This window comes from Mirounga angustirostris, unplaced genomic scaffold (genome assembly GCF_029215605.1).
Source record: "Mirounga angustirostris isolate CCGP_5_RB_7025 unplaced genomic scaffold, mMirAng1.0.hap1 SCAF_9, whole genome shotgun sequence".
Taxonomy (NCBI): domain Eukaryota; kingdom Metazoa; phylum Chordata; class Mammalia; order Carnivora; family Phocidae; genus Mirounga; species Mirounga angustirostris.
In genome coordinates this window covers 132,980,492-133,003,698 of record NW_026991717.1, presented here as the reverse complement: position 1 = coordinate 133,003,698, position 23,207 = coordinate 132,980,492, and the positions used below count along the sequence as shown (strand labels likewise).

General features: G+C 43.0%; 1 long non-coding RNA gene across 1 annotated transcript; it reads right to left on the bottom strand.

Annotated features, from left to right (window-relative positions):
- Positions 1-382: 382 nt before the first annotated feature.
- On the bottom strand, positions 383-23,126 carry LOC123861880 (uncharacterized). Its single transcript, XR_006795149.3, has 6 exons — positions 22,871-23,126; positions 8,555-8,701; positions 8,045-8,140; positions 7,071-7,461; positions 4,745-4,819; positions 383-608 (listed from the first exon to the last, which is right to left on the bottom strand). It is a non-coding gene; the product is annotated as an uncharacterized LOC123861880 (long non-coding RNA).
- Positions 23,127-23,207: the final 81 nt, after the last annotated feature.

The window sequence follows — 23,207 nt, the reverse complement described above, 5'->3', positions numbered from 1 at the left end:
TACAGCATGATTCTGGTTAGTAAAAGAAACAAACCCGGGAAAAATAAAACAAGATGAAATCAGAGAGGGAGGCAAACCATAAGAGACTCTTAAGCATAGGAAACAAACTGATGGTTGCTGGAGGGGAGGGGGATGGGGGGAGGGGGGAGGGGGGGATGGGGTAACTGGGTGATGGGCATTAAGGAGGGCATGTGATGTAATGAGCACTGGGTGTTCTATGCAACTGATGAATCACTGAACTCTACCTCTGAAACTAATACACTAAATGTTAATTAATTGAATTTAAATAAAAAAAGGAAACCCCACCTCCCAAAAAAAGAGAAGCATTTATTCAAGAAAAGTTACTAAGCTTTGAGTAGGAACAATGAGAGTATATGACATTTTATCCCAGAGCAATTCCCAATCTCCCCCTCCAGTTTCACGGAAATTGTCCTACCAGGGCTGGGACAGCTGGGAAACCAGCAGCTTTGCTGCCTGAGAAGGTGACTTGATTTGGAGCGGAGCCAGAAAATCCTCATGACCGAGGGGAAGCCTCCGTTTGGAATGCCAACATTGCAGCTGCCCGAGGTTGCCATATTGGTTGGGTCAACAACCGACGAGAAGGCTTCCTAGAAGTTTAGCAGGGAGATCCCTGCTCAATGAGACAGTTATTATAATGGACTTTGATAAGCTCCCACATACTTTGGTGGTCTGGGAGGTTGTGTGCAAGGCTGTGTAAACTCAGGAGACTCTCGAGAGAGCCCTAGTCATCTACTCATCCTGTCTCAACATGAAGCCTTACACAGATACAGAGGAGACACTAGAAAACCCAGTAGAATAAAAGACAGGGCAGTCTTGTAAACTGCTTGACTTCTGAATGACTCATCACACACAGGGCACAAGAATAAAAGCTGATGTCACGTCAGGAATAATGGAGATGGCAGTGGAAGAGAGAAGGCAGTGGAATGGCATATTGAAAGTGCTGAAGGAGAGAAAAGCTGTCAAACAAGAATTCTCTAATAGAATGATCCCTCAGAAATGAAATCAAGATAAAGACATTCCCAGAGAAACAGACACTGAGAGAATTTGTGGTTAGTAGATCTGCCTTATGAGAAATAAATAATATATAATAATAAATATAATATATAATAAATATTCAAGGAAATCCTGCAACCTGCAGGGAATGATACCAGATGGTAACTCGAATCTAAGTGAAGAATTAAACAGAGCTGAATGTGAAATACCAGGACAAGTCTGTTCTAATAACTGAAAGTGGCTGAAAGTTATAGAATCAGACAGATCATCTCAAGGAAACTATCATTCAAAGGAAAAAAATGGATCTCCTACAAATCAAAAGTAGAGTTGAAGAGAATTAATGGAAGAAATGGAATTATTTCCTGTTGGTGCCCCCAGTGAGTTGGGACTTCCTAATAAACTGGTTACACTAACATATCAGAGTATTTGCCTCCCCCAGCAGTAAAAATGTAAGATCCATGTGGGGAGTGACTCCTCTTCTGTGTCTCCCACTTGACTAGCATCCCACTTGACTGGCATCACACAGCTGTTATACTCTTTCTTCCACCCTATGCTGCTTCTTCATAGCATTTACATAAGTGTGATTACATGAAGGAAGACAGGGACTATCTTTCTTGTCGTGGCTCTATTAGCAGAGCTTAGGAAAGTACAAGGCATGGGCAGATGCTCTGCCATATTGAGTAATGAATGAATGATAATGTACAATGAATTGAGACAGCATGGTAAAAAGGCAGAAATTGGATGATCTGGATTCTTATTTGGCTGTCAATTAGTTTCAAGTGCCTTAATCTCTCTGACCCTCAATTTTATCAGAAAAAAAAAAAAAGACTATAATGAACTAGAATATATTTAGGCTGAAAGTAAGAAAACCTTGGTTCTGATCATAGTTCTAGTTCCTAGCTCTGTGAACTTGGGCAAACCGCCCCACTTCCTAGGCCTCATTTATGAAATGAATAGTTGAACCAGGATTAGTGGTCATAAATTTGCGATCTCAATTAATTGCTTTTGTTTTATTTGTTTTGTTTTGACCACAGCCAAATGTTTAATTTTAAAAACCCACAAACATACACTCATATTGTGTTGGCAAGAGTGTGGAGAAATAGGGGCACTTGGGTGGCTCAGTTGGTTAAGTGTCTGCCTTCGGCTCAGGTCATGATCCCGTAATCCCAGGATGGAGACCCAGGATGGAGTCCCGCATCAGGCTCTCCACTTAGTGGGGAGTCTGCTTCTCCCTCTGACCCTCCCCCCTTCTTGTGCTTGCTCTCTCTCTCTCATTCTATCTCAAATAAAAAACCAAAATCTTAAAAAAAAAGTGTGGAGAAATAGACATTCTTATGTATTATTAATAGAAATGTAAATTGATACAACCTCTATGGGGGGCAATGTAGAAAGTATATCAAAATTTAAAATGTACAAGCCCCTTGCTGAGTTTGATATCCACATGGGAAAAAAATGAATCTTACCCCCTTGCTATAGACTGAATGTTTGGGTACCCCCAAAATTCATATATTGAAATTCTAATCCCTAATGTGATGGTATTTGGGGTTGGGGCCTTTAAGAGGTGATTATGGCCTTAAGGGTAAAGCCCTCATAAATGGGATTATTGACCTTATAAAACAGTCCCCAGAGAGATCCCCTGCCCCTTCCACCATTAAGGTTATAGTGAGAAGACAGCTGTCTATGAACCAGGAGCAGGTTCTCACCAGACACTGAATCTGCTAGTGCTTTGATCTTAGACTTTCCAGGCTTCAGTACCATCAGTAATAAATTTCTGTTATTTATTTATTTATTTATTTATTTATTTATTTTTAAAGATTTTATTTATTTCTTTGAGAGAGAGACAGAGAGAGCAAGTGGGGGAAGGGGGCCAGGGAGAAGCAGACTCCCCACTGAGCAGGGAGCTCGACGCTGGGCTCAATCCCAGGACGCTGAGATCATGACCCGAGCCGAAGGCAGATGCTTAACTGACTGAGCCACTCAGGCGCCCCAATTTCTGTTATTTATAAACCACCCAATCTTTGGTATTTTTGTTATAGCAGCCCAAATGGACTAAGACACTCCTACTTACACCATACATAAAATCAGTTCCAAAAGGATCACAGATCAAAATGTGAAATGGAAAATAATAAAGCTTCTACAAGAAAACAGGAGAACATCTCTATGACCTTGAAGTAGACAAAAAAACCTTTTACAAGACACACACAAAATATTAACTATGAAAGAAAAGATCGATAATTTGGGCTTTGTTAAAATTAAGGATTGCTTTCCATAAAGGAAAAAAAAATTGAGAGTGAAAAGTTAGCCAAAGATTGTGAGAAGATATTTACAATACAAATATTTGAAAAGGGTTTGTATCCATAGTAGGTAAAGCTCTTTTACAAATAAATAAAGAAGGGCAATCAACCTAACAAAAATGGACTAATAAATAAGCACTTCACAAGAGAAAATATATAATTGGTCAAAAGCACATGAGAAAGCTATTAGTCATCAGAGAAATGCAAATTAAAATCACAATGAAATACCTTTATACATCCGCCAGAATGGTTAAAGTGTAAAAGGATGGTAAATACAAAGTACTGGGGTGCCTGGGTGTCTCAGTAGGTTAAATATCTGCCCTAGGCTCAGGTCATGATCCCAGGGTCCTGGGATCGAGCCCCACATCCTCCGCATTGCGGGGGGGCGGTCTCTGCTCAGTGGGGAGTCTGCTTCTCCCTCCACCTCTGCCCCTCCAGCTCGTGCTCCCTCTCTCTCGCTCTGTCTCAAATAAATAAATAAAATCTTTAAAAAAAAAGAAAAAAGAAAATACCAAGTACTGATGAATTCTCGAAGCTGCTAAAACTCACAGGCATTTCTGACAAGAGTGTAAGTGGTAGAACCACTTTGGAAAATCGGGATCTATTAAAACTAAATATAGGCCTGTCACCAGCTAGCCCCCAAGACCTGACCTGAATGCCCACCTGCTTGTATTCACTTCCCTTTGTCTTACATTTTCCCTTAAGCTCTTCTTTCCAGCTTACCTCTAAACTCAGGCAGTGAAACCTGAAACACCCCTCAGGTGATAGTGACTATTTGACAAGACCTCTGGCTGGCCCAGACCACCCAGAGCTTTTGAGCTAAACCACTGACTCACTCACACCTATGCGGATGGACCATCTAGTGACCCCTGGAATGACCTACAATTACCTTTACCTCCTTATAATACTAAAATCTCCACCCAAGGAGGAGCCTCAGACCCATTTACATAACATACAATGTGTATATAGGCATGTTTTCTTAAGGCGCATGCACGACCTTATGCTCATCTCTACATACGATGACAAGGCTTCCCTAACTAAATGTTTATCCTAATCCTAAACAAGAGGTACCCATTCACCTCTCAGGGAGTCACGGCTTTGGAAACTATTCCCTGTGACCTCCTTATTTGCTGCAAGTGAAGTTTACTTTGTATGACCACTCCACCTGGTGTATCTGGGACTCACCAAAGAATGAACTCACGTTGGTTCAGTTACAGGTCTGGTCTATAACTGGGCAAAAAGCCAGTACAATGAAAACTAAGAGACTGTAACTACATGCAACAACGTGGGTGAATCAGACACAACTGAGTTAAAGCCATAGTGTTGAGTTAAAAGAAGCCAGTTCAAAAGACTACATACTTACAATTCCATTTACATGAAGGTGAAGGACACATACAGCTAAACTATGATTATAGAAGTTAAATAATTGTAGTTACCTTGGTGGAGGGGGGCAGATGTTGACTAGAAGTGGTCACAGTGGAGGCTCCTAGGGTGCTCATAATGTTCTACATCTTGAGTTTGGTGTTGATAGGAGGTATGGATACATATGTAAAATTTCATTAAGCATATACTTAACATTTATTAATTTTTTTGTATCTATGTTCTATCTTAATTAAAACAATTAAAAAATACACACTCTCTTTAAGAAGGCAATTTCACTTTTAGGAAATTATACTACAGCTACGCTTACACATAGGCAAAATGACATATAAAAGTTATTAACTACAGTGTTGCTTATATAATAGCAAATACTGGAAATGAGTTAAATGTTCATTGATCTAAACATCTTGGTACATTCAACCAATGGAATGTCATGCAGCTGTTTAAAAAAAATCACAGAAGCTCTTATGTAGAGATAGGAAATGAACTCCAACATCTGAACAATCGATGTTAAGCTGAAAAAAAATGGTGTTCATGTATGTTATCATTTGTTTAAAATATCATTTATGGGTAGAGTCTATCTCTTGAGGGGCACTTTCTTAGCCTCCTGGGAGGAAACATGATTGGGTATCAGGGGTGAGAGGGAGGTCTATTCTTCAATGAATCCTCTTCTGTATGTACCCTTTGCATTCTGTACCATGAGAATCTATTATTTTTTGAAAATAAATAACTTTAATTTTTTTTTAAACTTGGAATACCCTAGGAGGCTGAATGTATTCCCCATGTCCTTGTGGTCCTGCCTCTTGGAATCAAATTATATTCCTCATTTCCATCACCTGCCCAGCTGGTGTAGGCATCCCTTAGGAATTTTGTGACCCTCATTTGAAGATTCCATGTTCCTTCAGCTCTTGGGTTCTGTGGTTGTACTTCCTGGTTGAACAGATCTGAAGAGTGAAATTTGTGCATTTTTATCTTCCAGCAGTAGGAGGCACTGACTACTTACAATATACATATGTGTGTCTGTATGTCTGTATATTCTATCTGGATTGACAGGCAAAAGGGGTATTGCTGTATCCTTTTGTTTATGGAGCACAGCATGCAATCTTTCCATGAACTGACCCTGAATGATGCACAGGAACTCATATTCCCATACTTGTTTGGAAGTTCCTCCGGATGGGGCAGACCAATTCTGTGTTTTCCATGTCATCTGGAATGCTATACTGCTCCGAGCCCCTGATGAAACCTCCTAGGCCCCCATCCATGCCACTCCTTAGCCCGTCTTTGTCCTTGCTGAGAGGTCCCTAGCCCCCATATGACCCCATATTGGCCGTGAGGCTGGGTAGAAAAGAGGCTATGTGTCCTGGAAACAGCCCATGCCTGGGCATCAACAAATAGCATTTTGCGCCTTGCTTTGGCGTCATGGACAGCTCCCTTGATCTCTCAGGGCCTCCTCAATTTCTTCATCTGTAAAATGGGTCATTAGTAGTTTTTAACATTATGTGAGTGATAGTTATGCATAGAATTCTTTCTTTAAAGGAAATCTTATGTCTATGCCCCATATATAAAATGTGTCACAGTGGAGCAGTCCTGATTGAGGATTGTGGATGAAGAGGTTAGGAGTGGGGAAGAGGGTTAAGCAGAGCCCCACCCAATCATTCCCCACACCCCATCAAGAGATAGCTCAGAAGAATCCCAAAGGAGTTAAATGTGTTTGCCCTCAGTCCCTTCCAGCTCTGAGATGCTGGGATTCGGTGGACTCAGGTGAAACTTTCTCCCTCCCTCAGTTAAATAGAAGAATCTAAATTAAAGGCCTTTCCAAGAATAAAGGTTATTACCAGAGATAAATGTTATCGGAATGACCTATGTGTATGGGAGGGCAAACATCTAATTACCTAATGTCTGCTTTTTTTTTACTGCCTCATGAGGTGCATTCCTTCCCTTGAAGCTCCAGACCCCTGCCCTTTTCTTCTTCCTTCAGGATGGACATACAGACCTCATTTTGCCTGACCATCTTCGGAATTCCCATGTCTGTGTGGATTCCCCATACATATGAAATTAAATTTGATTTTCTCCTGTCCATTTCTCAAGTCAAGTGGATTCTTAGCTTAGCTAGAAGGACCTTGTAGGAGACAGGAATTCTTGCTCCCCAACAGAACTGAATCGTGTGCCCCCATGAGTTCATATATTGAAGCCCTGACCTCCAATGTGACCGAATTTAGAGATAGAGCCTATAGGAAGGTAGTTAAGTGAAGTCATAAGAGTGGGGCCCTGTTAAATAGGGTTAGTCCCCTGTTAGGAGAAGATACCAGAGAGCTCTCCCCTCCCCACCAAGTAGGAACACAGTGAGAAGCCTGCCATCCCTGTTTCTCATCCAAGGTTCACCTGCTGAATTTAGCATCCATCGATGTTTCATGCCTGAATTAATGACTGCCAAATGATGATTTTACGATTCCATCACTCCTCTCACATTTATTAGGTAACATTCCACTGCAGGAAGTGCTTTTCTTTCTCCTCACTCATCCGTTCATTTGTGGATATCAATGTAGACTCATGGATTCCTGTGTCATTCAATGGAGCACCATCTGTCACTCCCACTAACTATGGTGATGTTCAAATTGTCCTAGAATCTGGCTTCTTTGTCCCACTGGCATGTCACCCTCATGAGAACACCTCCTTGATTTCTGATACCACAGCATGTTTCAGATTTATTGTATACTTCCTGTGCCTCATTCCTAGAATCAGTAACTTCTCCAAAGGTCCCTTGTTCACTTGGCTAGAAAAAAAAAATGGCATTTAGAAACCAAGGTCTGAGTGCAGGGTTTGTTCATTGTTACTTGCTGTCTATTTCTATAGCTATCTTTTATTTTGAGGAACAGGAGTTCAGCAATACCTCCAATGCCAATCCAACATCACAGGTTTGTTCTAGATTTCTCCCTTATAAGATTTGGAACTCCCGGGCACCTGGGTGGCTCTGTCAGTTAAGCATATGCCTTTGGCTCGGGTCATGATCCCAGGGTCCTGGGATCGAGCCCTGCATCAGGCTCCCTGCTCCTGGAGGAGCCTGCTTCTCCCTCTCCCTCTACCTGCCATTCCCCCTGCTTGTGCTCTCCCTCTCACTCTTTGTGTGTCAAATAAATAAATAAAATCTTAAAAAGAAAAAAAAAAAGTTTTGGAACTCTCTCCCCTGACATTGAGAAATCCGCCTCCCATTATCCATTATCCTCAATATATTTATGTATTTGCCCAATCCCACTTCATGTAACTAATCTCCTAGCTCTGCTGTGTCACTGGCCAACTCGGCCACCTTCCTTTCTGAGACCCCAACTGCCAGGTCGCTGACCTGCTGGGCCTCTTACCTGTCTGGGTTCTAACTGCTGCTGAGGCACCTCCAAACCTGGTTGTCTTCCTCGTCTGGACCTGCCCAATCAATTTTCAGCTGGACTATTAGGGAACTGAACAAAGAAGGAACATGGGGAGCCCATATGAATATCTCACATAAATATAAAAAAATTTAAAAAAGAAATCCCTTAAATCAAAATAAAAAATGAAATAACATCTGTGTATTGAGTTGTGGCATTACCACACAAACGGAAACTATTTCAAGTGACTTTAAAACAAGATAATTTGACTGCACATTCTCATATATACCCTAAGAACAAAAAGAGTTGCAAGAAAACTTAAACAGATTTTAGTAATGACCCAGAAATTCTACTCCTTAGTGTATACCCAAGAGTCATGAAAAAATATGTCCACACAAAAACTTGTACGCGACTGTTTATAGCAGTACTATTCATAATAAACAAGTGGAAACAACCAGAATATCCATCAACTGCTGAACGGATTTAAAATGTGGCATCTTGGGGCACCTGGGTGGCTCAGTTGTTAAGTGTCTCCCTTCGGCTTGGGTCGTGATCCCAGGGTCCTGGTATTGAGGCCCGTGTCGAGCTCCCGGCTCGGTGAGGAGCCTGCTTCTCCCTCTCCTGCTCCTGCTTGTGCTCTCTCCCTCTCTCTCTCTGTCAAATAAATAAATAAATAAATAAATAAATAAATAAATAAATAAATAAATAAATAAATAAATAAATCTTTAAAAGAATGTGTCATATTCATACAATGGAATATTATTCAGCCATAACAAGGAATGAAGTATTGATACAAGCTACAATGCAGATGAACCTTGAAAACATTCTGCTAAGTGCTTAAAAAATCCGGACACGGGTGCCTGGGTGGCTCAGTTGGTTAAGCAGTTGCCTTCGGCTCAGGTCATGATCCCAGGGTCCTGGCATCGAGTCCCACATCAGGCTCCTTCTCAGCAGGAAGCCTGCTTCTCCCTCTGCCTGCCACTCCCCCTGCTTGTGCACTCTCTCTCTGTCAAATAAATAAATAAAATCTTGAAAAAAAAATCCGGACACAAGGGGCACCTGGATGGCTCAGTCGGTGTGGCATCTAACTCTTGATTTCAGCTCAGGTTGTGACCTTGGGGTCGTGGGATCAAGCCCCGAGTTGGCCTCCACGCTCAGCCCTCTCCCTCTGCTGCTCCCCCTGCTCTTACTCTCTCTCTCTCTAATAAATAAATAAAATTTTAAAAAAATCCAGATACAAAAGAACACATATTGCATGATTCCTTACAGCTGACCCTTGATCAACACAGGTTTGAATGGTGCAGGTCCACTTACACACAGATTTTTTTTTTTATATAAATACAGCACAATACTATAAATGTATTTTCCCTCCCTTATGATTTTCTTAATAATGTTTTCTTTTTTCTAGCTTACTTTACAAGAATATAATATATAATACATATAACATACTAAATATTTAATCGACTCTTTATGTTATCAGTAAGGCTTCCAGTCAAGAGAAGTCTATTAGTAGTTAAGTTTTGGGGGCGTTAAAACTTATACATGGAGTTTCAACTGCATGGGAGGCCAGCCCCCCCAGACCCTGCATTGTTCAAGGGTCAACTGTATGTGAAATGTACAGAGTAGGCAAACATAGTGACAGGAAGTAGATTAGTGTTTGCAGGGGGTGGAGGTGGAAGAGATTGGGGAGTGACTGCCAATGGGTATGCGATTTCTTTCTAGGGTAATGGAATTCTATCTAATTCTGGAATTAAATAGTGGGGTGTTGGTTGCACAACTTTGTGAATATGGTAAAAACCACAGAATTGCATATGTTTCAAAGAGTGAATTTATTGTATGTGAATTTATATCAATAAAGCTGTTACTTGAGACGTCTGGGTGGCTCAGTTGGTTAAGCGCTCACCTTTGGCTCAGGTCATGACCCCAGGGTCCTGGGATTGAGTCCCGCATCAGGCTCCTTGCTGAGTGGGGAGCCTGCTTCTCCCTCTGCCTGCCACTCTCCCTGCTTGTGCTCTCATAAATAAATAAATAAATAAATAAATAAATAAATAAATAAATAAATAAAATCTTTTTAAAAAAATAAAGCTGTTACTTAAAAAAGAGAGAGGTAACCAGGCATGAGGTGCTTCCTGAAGAAATATTCTCCTCAAAAATTAGAATCTGAATCTTATTAAGCCTTCAGGGAGGAACATGTTAACACCATAGAGATATAATCAGCAAAATCCAAAATGAGAGACTCTATAGGACAAATTGCTTCCCTCAACAAACACATTTGAAAATAAAAATCAGAAACTATGACAAAAACAAGAAGGAGAGACAGAGATAGAGAGACCTACAGATTCATATGTATCTATGTATGGATCTTACTTGGATATTGTTTCAAACAAACAAAAAGAAAAAGAAATAATGGGAAATTTGAACAATGGCTGGATTTTGGTGATATTAAGGAATTATTCATTTAGGGTGATAATAGTGCTAAGATTATGCTTTTATTTTTTTTCTTGAGAGAGAGAGAAAGTGTGAGCGGGGGAGGGGGCAAAAGGAGAGTAAAAGAGAGAACCTTAAGCAGGCTCCACACTCAGTGTGGAGCCCAATGTGGTGCTTGATTCCACAGCCCTGAGATCATGACCTGAGCCGAAATAAGAGTTGGATGCTTAACCGCCTGAGCCACCTTGGTGCTCCAAGATTATGTTTTCTTTTTTTTTTTTTTTTTTAAGATTTTATTTATTTATTTGAGAGAGAGAATGAGACAGAGAGCATGAGAGAGGGGAGGGTCAGAGGGAGAAGCAGACTCCCTGCTGAGCAGGGAGCCCGATGCGGGACTCGATCCTGGGACTCCAGGATCATGACCTGAGCCAAAGGCAGCCGCTTAACCGACTGAGCCACCCAGGCGCCCCCAAGATTATGTTTTCAAGAGTTCTTTTGTGTTGATGAGATAGTTCTGTATCTTGAAATTTTGATTGTGGTGGTGGTTACATGAATCTATACATGTGATAAAGTTACTCCTTCCCTGAATGATATAAGGGAAAGTAAGGGGCCCCAGGAGTTTATTCTCATAAAGTCTCCTTAAGAGAATGAGCTTTGAGTGTATTCGTGTACTCTGCATAACTTTTCATTGAGTCAGGGCCTGTCCACTCATCTATGAATACATGAAGGTGTCTGAGGTCTTCTTCTTAAATACAGTGCTTTGTTAGCCATTTACTGCTTCCTGTTTTGATTTTTTTAGCTGCTCAGTCAGCAGTTTCTCATTTAACCAAGTGCTTTACTGTAGAGAAAGAAGGAAAAAGAGGAACTCTGGCCTCCTGTTAACTAGTTTTATTTTTTGAATTCACGTTAATTATTGTCTCTGTGTTCTGCTGAACATCACAAGCCAGCCTTACTATTTATGCAATTCAGCCCTGGTTTGGGGAAGTCATGGGTTCTTCCAAATCTGCCAAAGATAACAGTGGCTTTTGCCAATGTCTTTTCATGCTCACTGAGGGCTGAAGATAGACGATGTGAAAAGAGATAATACTGATAGCATTTCTTTGATTAATGAACCCTAAAATTAAAAAAGAAGCTTTAGTTGGGAGAGGAAGTATAAGAAAATGAAACAAGGTGATACTGGGAACTTGATTCGGCAAGTCATTTTGAGGGCATGACCTGAGATCAGCCCATTTAGTCCAGTCTTACTCTTTCACCTGTCGCAACATCTAGAGAGGCATCTGGGCTGAAAAACAGAAGAGCCGTGTTCAAGTCTTGCTTGGTGGCCAACTTGCCGCATACTCTTAGGTGTCATGTTTCCTTCAGTATCCCAGTTCCTTTATTTGCAAAACCAGGGTCCTGGGCCATATCACCTCCAAAGTTATTCCAGTTCCAAAATTTTATACCCAAGGGCAAAAAAGGGTCTTCATCTATTCTGGAAAGAAGATCACCAGAAGTTTGAACCAGAGGTCTCTTCTGGTCAGCTCCCATTCATTTATTTATTTGGTATTCAGCCAACATTTGCTAGGTGCTTAAGAATGTTTTGAGGGACTGGATTAAAACACATAACACATTGCTGTCCATGGACGAAGCAGTGATTTCTGAGCCAGATGTGCTGGAAGGGACTAGAACTGCCAAGAGCTTTTTGGAGCTCCAACGTCTTCCACAGCTAGGAGCTTGGGCAAAGCATTCTTCTCAAAGATAATTCTCTAAGGAGGGGACTTTCTTGAAGCCTTTAGCTTGAGCTCTAGGGCAAACTTGGTCTTAAGAACTTGGAAATTTTAGGGTGCTTTGGTGGCTCAGTTGCTCTGCCTTTGGCTCAGGGCATAATCTCATGGTCCTGGGATTGAGCCCCAAGTCAGGCTTCCTGCTCAGCTTCTTCCTCTGCCTCTCCCCCTGCTTGTGCTCTCTCTTTCTCTCTCTCTCTCTCAAATAAATAAAATCTTTAAAAAAAATTTTTAAAAAGAACTTAGAGATTTTAATTGGCTTGCTGGGAGGAAGAAAACATCTTTTGAAAGGTTTAAGTAGATTTTTCATTTCACCTCTAGGACAGGTTATTATTATTTACTTGGTTTGGGGAAGACCACGTGAGTAATGATAAGAGTAAATTATTCTGTGTAGTGCTTCCCACATGCCAGATGTTATACTAAGTCCCACTCAACTAATTCATTTAATCCTCATAACAGAATGCAAGGGTGGTATTTTTATTAACTCGATTTTATAGATGGAGCAGCTGAGGAATGCACAACCTTGAAGAACTTACTCAAGATGGCATACAATAAGTAGTAGAGCTGGATTTGAACCATTACACCTGGCAAATTGTGCTCTTAAGCCCATCCACCAATGTGTCCCTAAATGAGTCTGTAACATGAAAGTGAAGCTAGGATTACCTTACGATCCAGTGTGTTGGTTTCCTATGGCTGCTGTACCATTAACGTGACCGTTGAAAATAACAAAAACTTATTCTCTGATAGTTCTGAAGGTCAGGAGTCCAAAATGGGTCTCACTGGTTTAAAATCAAGGTATTGGCAGGATTATATTCCTTCTGGAGGCCCTAGGAGGCAACTCCTTGCCTTTTCCAGAGGCTGCCTTCACTCCCTGACTCATGGCCTCCCCCCATCTTCAATAGCCAGCGCCAGACGAGTCTTTCTCATGCTGCATCACCTGACACTTTCTTTTATCTCCCCTTTTCCTTTACAATGACTCTGTGATTACATCGGGCCCACTTTGATAATCCAAAATAATTTCCTCATCTGAAGATCCTTAATCATGTCTGCAAAGTTTCTTACCACATAAGGACACACCCAGACCTGGGAGTGTGGGTGGGAATGGGGAGTGACTGCAAATGAGCATAAGGGATCTTTTGGGGGTGATGGAAATGTTCTAAAATTAGATTGTGGGGATGGTTGCACAACTCTATACATTTGCTATAAATTATGGAATTGTGCACTTGAATGAATTGAGGGGCGCCTGGGTGGCTCAGTTGGTTAAGTGCCTCACTCTTGATCTCAGGGTTGCGAGTTCAAGCCCGGTGTTAGACTCCATGCCCATTGTGGAGCCTATTTAAAAAAAAAAAAAAAGGTTTGATATGCAGATTATATCTCAATAAAGCTGTTTTTTTTTTTAATGAGGAAGACAGAACCAGTATACAGTACTTATGCTGAAGTCTCTTTTCTTAACAAGGACTGTCTTTCATCCTGAGATGATTTTTTCCCTACTTTTTTAAGTTAATGTATCTTTCCTTTCTGAAAATGATGTGATCGAAAATGGCAGTAATAATAATAGTTTTTCATTACCCTTCCTTGTAAAGTAAAAAGTAAACACCGTGTCAATTCTTCTTTTTTTTTTAAGATTTATTTATTTTAGAGAGAGAAAGTGCATGAGCAAGGGGAGGGGCAGAGGGAGAGAGAGAGAAGCCCCAAACCGACTCCCCGCTGAGCATGGAGCCCAACACGGGGCTTGATCCCAGGACCCTGAGATCACATGATCTAAGCGGAAATCGAGAGTCTGCCGCTTAACCAACTGAGCCACCCAGGCGCCCCTAACACCCTGTGTCAATTCTTGAATGTTTGTAAAAACTGTGCTGATCTGTGAAATCCAAGAGTTTGGGAAGCCCTGGACCAGCTCATCTGTTAAAGTAGGAAGAGGTCTGAGGGATCATTGAATTCAACTCTCTCATTTTCAAGATAAGAAGGTATTGAAGGGCGGGGGCACCTGGGTGGCTCAGATGGTTAAGCATCTGCCTTCGGCTCAGGTCATGATCCCAGGGTCCTGGGATCGAGTCCCACATCGGGCTTCCTGCTCCTTGGGAGCTTGCTTCTCCCTCTGCCTCTCTCTCTCTCTCTCTGTCTCTCATGAATAAATAAATAAAATCTTTAAAAAAAAAAAGAAGGTATTGAAGGGCTATGGCGGTGGAGCACCCTGTGCAATGTTGCCTAGCCAGCTTCTGGGTCCTTCGTTTGTTTCCACTCTTACTGCATCCCCCACCAGGGGCCTTTTGATTCCGGAAGCCTAAGAACTCTTTGCCAATCTGCCCATCAGCACACAGTGAGGTATGACATTCTGGGCAGGTCAACATGTTGAGCGGCTTTGCCAAGGACACAGTTTAAAGGAAATGCTTGGCTCCACTGGGTGGATTCATCTGAGTAAGTCACCTGACCCAGACCAGTCCACAGCATCACATGGCAGTCAAAGGTCCTCAAGTGCATCTGCCAAATGACTAAGAAGTGCTTACTGGCCCAAAGGAGATGTTGACTGTGTGTGCTGGTAACGGAGGGCACTTCCCCAAGACGCGCAGCAGAGTGCGACATGTGACTTGTAACCCCTGGGGATGGACCCCAACGTGACATTCTCAGTTTCTCTCTTGCTTCTGAAAATATACTGCAAAGGCACCTGTGAAAATCTCCGGACTCCCAAGGGTCAAGGCACTTGGGGAACGTAAAGGTGAATCAGATATTTCTGTCTTTGTCTTTTTATTTACACCCAGTCTTGTTCCAGAAAGGACTGGAGGCAGTTTTGAAGGATGCATAAAATACAGGGAGCATTAATGAGATGGAGAGTGATACTGAAGTTATGTAAATATGGAAGTCCTATTCTGACCTGAAACCCAATTTTTTATTAAAAATGTCTATGGAAAATATTCAGCTAAAATTTGTATACCGGGGTAGCTGGGTGGCTCAGCTGGTTAACCTCTGCCTTCCGCTCAGGTCATGATCCCTGGATCAAGCCCTGTGACTGGCTCCTTGCTTGGGGGCAGGGAGTCTGCCCCTCCCTCTGCCTCTGCCCTTCCCCCACCCCGGCTCATGCTCTCTCTTGCTCTCTCAAATAAATAAATAAAATCTTTAAAAAAAAATAAAATAAAATTTGTACACCTCTTAGCTCTATAGCACAAACTTTAAAAAAGTAACAATTTTATTATAATTTATATAGCACAAAAATCACTCTTTTAAAGTGTAAAGTGGCTTTTAGTATTTCATAGTTGTGCCTCCATCACCAATATTTAATTTTAGAACCATCTCCCAAAAGAAAACTACATGTTAATGGTCACTCCCCATTTTCTCCCAGCCCCTGGCAACCACTGTTTTCTAACTCTATGATATGCCTAGTGGACATTTCATATAAATGGAATGAGGCAATATGGCCTTCTGTAATTGGCTCCTTTCACTTACCATAGTGTTTTCAAGGTTCATCCGTGTTGAGCAAAACACTTTTAAAAAATATAAATAAATCAAGAGAATGAAAAGACAAGCCATAGACTGGGAGAAAATATGTGCAAAAGACATATTTGATAAAGGACTTATCCAGAATACACAAAGAACTCTTCACATCATTTTCTCAGCAATGAGAAAATGAACAGCACAATTAAGAAAAGAATGGTCAAGGGGCGCCTGGCTGGCTCAGTGGGTGGGGCATGCGACTCTTAATCTCAGGGCTGTGGGTTCGAGCCTGAAGGGTGTGGAGATTACTTAAAAATAAAATCTTTAAAAAAATGGTTAAAAGACCTGGACAGACACCTCACCAAAGGAGATACAGGGATGGTATATAAACATATAAAAAAGATGTTCAATATCATGTGTCACTAGGGAATTGTAAATTAGAACAACAATGAGATACCGATACACGCCTGTTAGAATGGCCTAAAGCACAAACACTGACGACACCACGTGCTTGTGAGGAGGTAGGAGAGAACGCTCGTTCATTGCTGGGGAGGATGCAGGATGGAACAGGTACAGCCACTTTGGAAGACACCGTGGCACTTTCTTTCAAAACTAAACACACTCCTGCCATAGGATGCAGCAATTGCACTCCTTGATATTACCGCTGCGTGAAATCTGCACATGGATGTTTACAGCAACTTTGTTCATAACTGCCAAACCTGGAGACAACCAATATGTCCTTGAGTAGATGAATGGATAAACTAACTGTGGTCCATCCAGGCCATGGAACAGTATTCAGCACTAAAAAGAAATGAGCTATCAAACCGTGAAAAGACATGGAAGAAACGTAAATGCATAGCACTAAGTGAAAGAAGCCATTCTGGGGTGCCCAGCTGGCTCAGTTGGTGGAGTGTGTGTGACTCTTGATCTGGGGGTCGTGAGTTCGAGCCCCACGTTGGGTGTAGAGATTACTTAAAAAAAAAAAAAAAAAAAAAAGAAGCAGCCGGAAGTGTGAAAGGGCTACATACCAGAGGATCCCAACTATATGACATTCTGGAAAAGGCGAAACTGTTATAGAGACAGTAAAAAGATCAGTGGTTGCCAGGGGTTAGAGGAGGGAAGGGATGAATAGGCAGAGTACAGAGGATTTTTAGGGCAGTGAAACTATTCTGTTTGATACTAAAATGGTGGATACATGTCATTATACATTTGTCAAAATCCGTAGAAGGTACAACACCAAAAGTGAAGCCCAATGTGGACTGTGCACTTTGGGTGATGATGATGTATGAGCGTAAGGTCATTGATTGTAATAAACGGACCAAGATGTGGATAGTTGGGGAGGCCGTGCGCACGTGGGGGATAGGGGACATATATAGAGACTCTCTGTACTTTCTGCTCAATTTTGCTGTGAACCTAAAACTGCTCTAAAAAAATAAAGTCTATTAAAAGCAAATAAACAAACATAACAGTACAACCAGCAAACTATTATACATACCTGACTTTAGTATCACACGTAAGTTGTGATGGTCCCAGTGTAGTGGGTAACTCTTGGTGCCCTGCTCCGTTCCCACTCTGCCATTGGCTGAGGGAAGATGTCCCCTGCCAGGAGAGGCCTGGGAAGTCACCCTTTTCATGGCCAATGACTGGCTGATGTGGGAATGAACAGCTCTAGTCCTCTTGCCTCTGGGTAGAAAAACCTCTATGGTACAGTTGTGCTTCAGGGTTCTTGATGGGATCAGGCTGAGGTCTGCTTCTTCCTGAACCCACATCTTTGCAGAGCCTCTTCCTTTGCCCTGTCCCCATCCTACACTCTCCTCCAGGTTTGTCCCCAGAGTGTGCCCTCTACAGCTTATTAGCACAAGAATCGTCTCTCAGGCTTTGCTTCTAGGAAACTAATCTATGACAATTCCTAGGGACATCCCTGTCTTCCTAGGATATTCTGATGGAAGGTCATCTTAAAAGGGTCATGTAATTCATTGTCCACAGTGTTGCCTGCCACAAACAAGACGCCTTTACATATTTTTTCCACATTCATGGCAAGCGCCTGAGATACACAGCATTGCACCGGAACCTGACTTTACAAAATCAAGTCTTTTCTTCCCAGGCACCCATTTTTACATTAAAAGAGTAACTTTGGGGGTGGAGGAGAATTAAAAGTAAAAGAAGAGAGAACAGTGGTGGTGACATACAATGTGGCCAGAAATGAATCTGAAAAAGTGTGGGTTTCCTTTGGGTGGGCCACAGATTTTGCCATAAGCCTTGTAATTATACACACACACACACACACACACACCCCTGCTCATTTATACAATTCACAGTGTCTTCTACTTAGGAACCAACTGTATTAAGGCCAGTCAGAATTTCTGCCTTGGTCCTTCTGAAAAGCATACCCCACCAGGTAATGAAACACAACCTTGACAGCAAACCTGGGGGAGAAAAGTCCCAGCTCAGCTTGATTCTTGAGCCCTGCTCTCTGGGTTTATTTCCCTTCCGAACTTTGGGCCGCCTATTTAATTTCTCTGAGCCTTCATTTTTTTCATCTGTAAAATGGGAATAGTAATAGCCCTACTGCATAGATGTTATTAATTAATCCTTTATTGAGAACTAAGTGATAAAATAATAGTCTGCTAACAGGTCTTGAGTGAGGGTTAAGAAAACATGAAAGCTTTAATGCTAAAGGGGAAAAAGACATTTAAAAATTGGGATTCTGAGGTCCTTGACTTTATTATTTTTTAAAGATTTTATTTATTTGAGAGAGAGGGAGAATGAGAGAGAGAGAGCACAAGGGGGGTGGGCAGAGGGAAAGGGAGAAGCAGGCTCCCTCCTAGGACTCTGGGATCACGACCCCGAGGCGAAGGCAGCCGCTTAACCAACTGAGCCACCCAGGCGCCCTAGTCCTTGACTTTAGACCTGTTTCTGATTACCTTAGAACCTCTTCCTCCTCTATCATTGCCTGGCATTTACTGAGTCCTCACCAGACCTCTGGAGAAGGCTCACATGCCTCTCGCTAGATCTGATACTCTATTTTGGGCCTGCTGTTACCACTTTAATATATCCTATTCAGACGTTTCACCCATCCTGCAGGAGGAGGAGATTATACATGCGTGAGGGTTCTTGGGGGGCCATTCTAAGAATACTGCCTACCTGTTAATAAATAAATGCTTATTGATTGCTTGGAAATCCTTCAAAAACAACCAGGAAGAGATGGTGCCCCTCCCCTCCCGAGTTTAGGACCACAGCAATCTTTATCGTGCCATATCGTGCCAGGATGTCATCTCTCAGGAGCTGCGTGACTGGAAGAGGAAGGATGTGCCAGGAAGAGGGACTTGCATAGGCAGACAAGAAGGCCACGAGGGCTGGAGCGAGTGAGTCTTGTGACAGGAAGTGAGGTCATGGGAATAAGCAGGAGTCAGCTGATGTTAGCCAGGTAGGAGTTTATTCGAGGAAGGACGGAATGATTTTTAAGATGATGAAAAGTTTTAGAAGTAGATTCGTTGCACAATAATGTGAACATGATTAATGCTACTAAACTGTACATGTAAACATGGTTTAAGTGGCAAATTTTATGTTATATGTATTTTACTATGTCAGGGAGCAAGAATTCTGGTCCCCTCAAAGATCTTTCTAGCTGGACTAAGAATCAAATTGACATGAGACCGGTTAACAGGAGAAAATCAAATTTAATGATGTACGTATGGGGAATCCACACAGACATGGGCACTGCAAAGACAGGTAAAATGAGGTATATATGTCATCCTGAACTAAGGAGAAGGGGCAGGGGTCTGGGACTTCATAGGAAAGGAATGCACTTCACAGGGTGAGAAGAGGAGCTGATGTTTGGTTATTAGATGTTTGCCCTACCATGCAGTTGGGTCACTCAGATGAAATTTATCTCTGTTAATAACTCTTATTTGGGGAAAGGCCCTTAATTTAGATTCTTCTGCATTGTTAAGGGAGGGATAAAAGTTTCTCTTGGGCCCACAGTGCTTTCAGCTCAAGACAATCCACGTGCCAAAGTGGCACAATCTGGGGGCCTGTCCTGGACCCCTTCATTTTCAAAGCTGGTCTCCATGTGTGTTTGAGTCTAATTGACTTCTGGCTGAACGTTCCTCTCTTTACATTCCCTGCCCACAAATACAACCTACCCCAAACCCTCAATGCGCTCGCCTGTAGCTTGCAACAGTCTGCTTATCTCAAATTGCAATTCCTCTGCTCTTCCCAAATAAACTCCTCCTTTTTGAGCTTGCCTCAGTTTACCCCTTTATTTAGATCAAGAATATTACATATTGCAGTTGAAATATTTTCATACAAAAGGTTAGTGTGTCTGTGGTGGGAACAGTTGACTGCAGGGATCCTCAGGGCTCGGGTTAGTGCCTAGCACTTCCCATGCACTCGAGAAATAGCTGACACCTGACCAGAATCTGTTCTGAGTTCGTTCATTATATATCAATTCGTTTGAACTTTACAACAACCCTATGAAACACAGATGAGTGAAGACAGTGTCCAGGACCCCACAGCCAGGAAGTGTCAGAGATGGAGTCAAAATCCAGGACGTCTGGAGAGAGTCCATGCCTTTGACCATCATTATCAAACAGAATGAATGAATGAATGAATGAATGAATGAATGAATGTTGAGTCCTGAGAACCAGTGGTTCTCACCATGGAAGGGGGGGCGGGGTGTGCATGCAGATTTTGCCCCTCCTTCCCCCAGAAGGCTTTTGGCAATGTCTGGGGACATTTTTGATTGTCACAACTTGAGGGAAGGGAGCTCCTGGCATCAGGTGGGTAGCCCCCCAGGGACGCTGATGCCACTAGATGTCCTATGAGGTGCAGGACAGCCCCCCAACTTCCTTCACGCAACAAAAAACTACCCAGCCTCCAAATGTCAGTCATCCTGAGGTGCAGAAACCTGCTCTAAACTTAATCAATTTCTTTTCCTACTCTCTCCAGCGCTTATTGCTTTATGATCTGAACCTCTCACTTAGTCTCTCGCCATTAGATAGAAAAAGACGGAATCTGAAATGGCTCCTCAGGGCTCTTATCTCTGGTGGTTGGGTTATCTGCCACAGTCTTGTGGTATCACAGATTTGTATCTGGCTTGAGCCTCACTAACCTCTGAGCCCCACACTGTGACTTTCCTGGTGAGAATTTCACTGGGGACATTTGAGGGGGGGGGGCTGTCCTCATGCCTATATGTTTACAGGGAGCCTGCCACCCTCCTGCCGCCCTGGGGTTTTTTCTGGTGCCTTGGCTCCTGGCCCCCCCACTGGTGCTGCCCTTCCCACACCATGCCGCCATTCCATTCTGTGTGTAGTCTCAGAGCACAGCAGTGCCCAAGGTCAGAGATTCCTATCTTCCTTTTCTCATCATGCTCTTAGCCCTGCAGGTAGCTGCTATTCATGGGGCACTTACTAGATGCTAAGCAGTGTGTTTCATTCAATTTACCGAGAGAAGTAGGTGCTGTTCTATTTTACAGTTGAGGAAACACAGGCACTGAGAAATTAAGTAACTTGCTCAGGTCCCACAGCTTGTACGTGCTGGAGCTGGGATCGGAATCCAGGTAGCTTGATGGCAGAGCCCACCATGTGCACCCACTTCTCCCTCCAAGCCCCTCTCATCTCAGCCTCCTCCTTGTGGCTGGCCTACAAGTGCAGTCTCTTCTGAACTAAGGAGAAGGAGCAGGGGTCTGGGACTTCATAGGAGTCTCTTCTGAGGCTCTCCTGAGTCTCTTCTGAGGCTCTCCTGACCATTACCACGGGAACTCCCTGCCAACTCCCAGCCACCCACCGGTCCTTATTTTTCAGCCGCCTTCTCTTGTCCCATACTCTCAGCTCTCAGCTCACCGTGCTGCTGAGGGAGTCTGAGGGGGCTATCCCTGGACCTCATTTGCCTAAACATGCCTGGCATCAGGCCACCACTTCTGTTCCATTTCACCTGTGAAAACCCAACCAAAGGCCACCATTTATTCTGGGTGAATTGAGGAAGTGGTTAAGGACACCCTGTTCCTCTCTTATTAGACAGTGAATTCCCAAGGGAAAGAACAGAATCCCACTTCTCTCGGGACACCTGGGTGGCTCTGTCGGTTAAGTGTCCGACTCTTGATTTCAGCTCAGGTCATGATCTCAGGGTTGGGAGACTAAGCCCCATTTGGGGCTCTGCACTGAGCGTGGAGCCTGCTTGAGATTCTCTCTCTCCCTTGCCCTCTGCCCCTCCAACACTGCCTCCCCCCGCTGGCTCTCTCTTCTCTCTCTTAAAAAAAAAAAAGGAATCCAATTTCTCTCAATAATCAGCTGCACTTGGCACATAAGGGACATCCACTAAATGTGTTCTTGAATAAATGGTTGAATGAACTCCTACCACTCCCCACTGAGGAAGACTGTGAAAGTATACTGGTCATGAGACTTCGCTATGGACTTGGACAGAGGTGGGTCTGAATAAGACTATGGTCACCTCCCAGCTAAGAGTGTGGAGAAGAACTTAACTCAGGGTTGGCAACTTCTTTGTGTAAATGGTCAGACAGTAAATATTTTCGATTTTGTGGGCCAAAATCTTGTCTCTTGTATAACTACTCAACTCTGCCTTGTTGGTAAAAACAGCGAGAGATAATACCAAAACCCGTGGGCATGGCTGTGTTCTCACAGACGTTATTTACAAAAATAGGGAGCAGGCTCAGGGCAGTATGCTCTCGCTTGACCTACTGTAAAAAAAAAAAAAAAAAAAAGAAAGATTATAAAAGAAGATCAAGTGAGACAACCTGTGAATGCAGCCCTTACATCTTACACTTGATGTGCTTGGGCAGGACGGCACTTAATTCTCTCACATCAATTGCACTCAGTTCAATTTACTGTGCTCTACCCCACGGCACAGATACGTATAGTTTCCCCATTTCCCTGTGAGATAATAATACCAAACATTTGAAAAATAGCATTGCATAGGGATGAAGAGGACAGGATTCTGAACTAGATAGACTGCCTGGGTGTGGGTTCTGGCCCCGCCACTTCAGAGCTAATGCGGTCTTCCGAAGATTAATTTACTTTCCACGGCTGACTCTCCCTCAGTCGTCCTAACTGTAAAGCAGGGACCACAATAAGAGTGCGTATTTCTCATAAGGTTGTCTCGAGGATTAAATGGACCTGCACATTCGATCACCGGGGGATCCTTAAAGATTCCAAGACCCAGAACACGTGCAGACCAAGGAACTCACCGACACAGGGACATCGGGATTTTTGAAGTTTCCCTAGATGATTCCAAAGTGCTACAAGTTCGGAAACCAGTGGGTTAAAGTGCCCCGCGCGCTGATTTTGATCCTTCGGTGGACACTTCTGGAATTGCTGCGTTTCCAGGCAAGCCCCACGTACCCCGGGCCCCCTCACCCGCATTTCATTGCTCAAGCGGCTCCCAGGGTCCGCAGGGCTGTGGGCCCAGAAGCTCTGGCTCTTGCATGCTGGGACTTGTAGGCCCTCTGGCTCGCCGGCCCCGCCTTGCTCGTTCTCCCATTGGCTTTTGCAGATGCCCGCCCCGAAGTTCCACCAATCAACGCA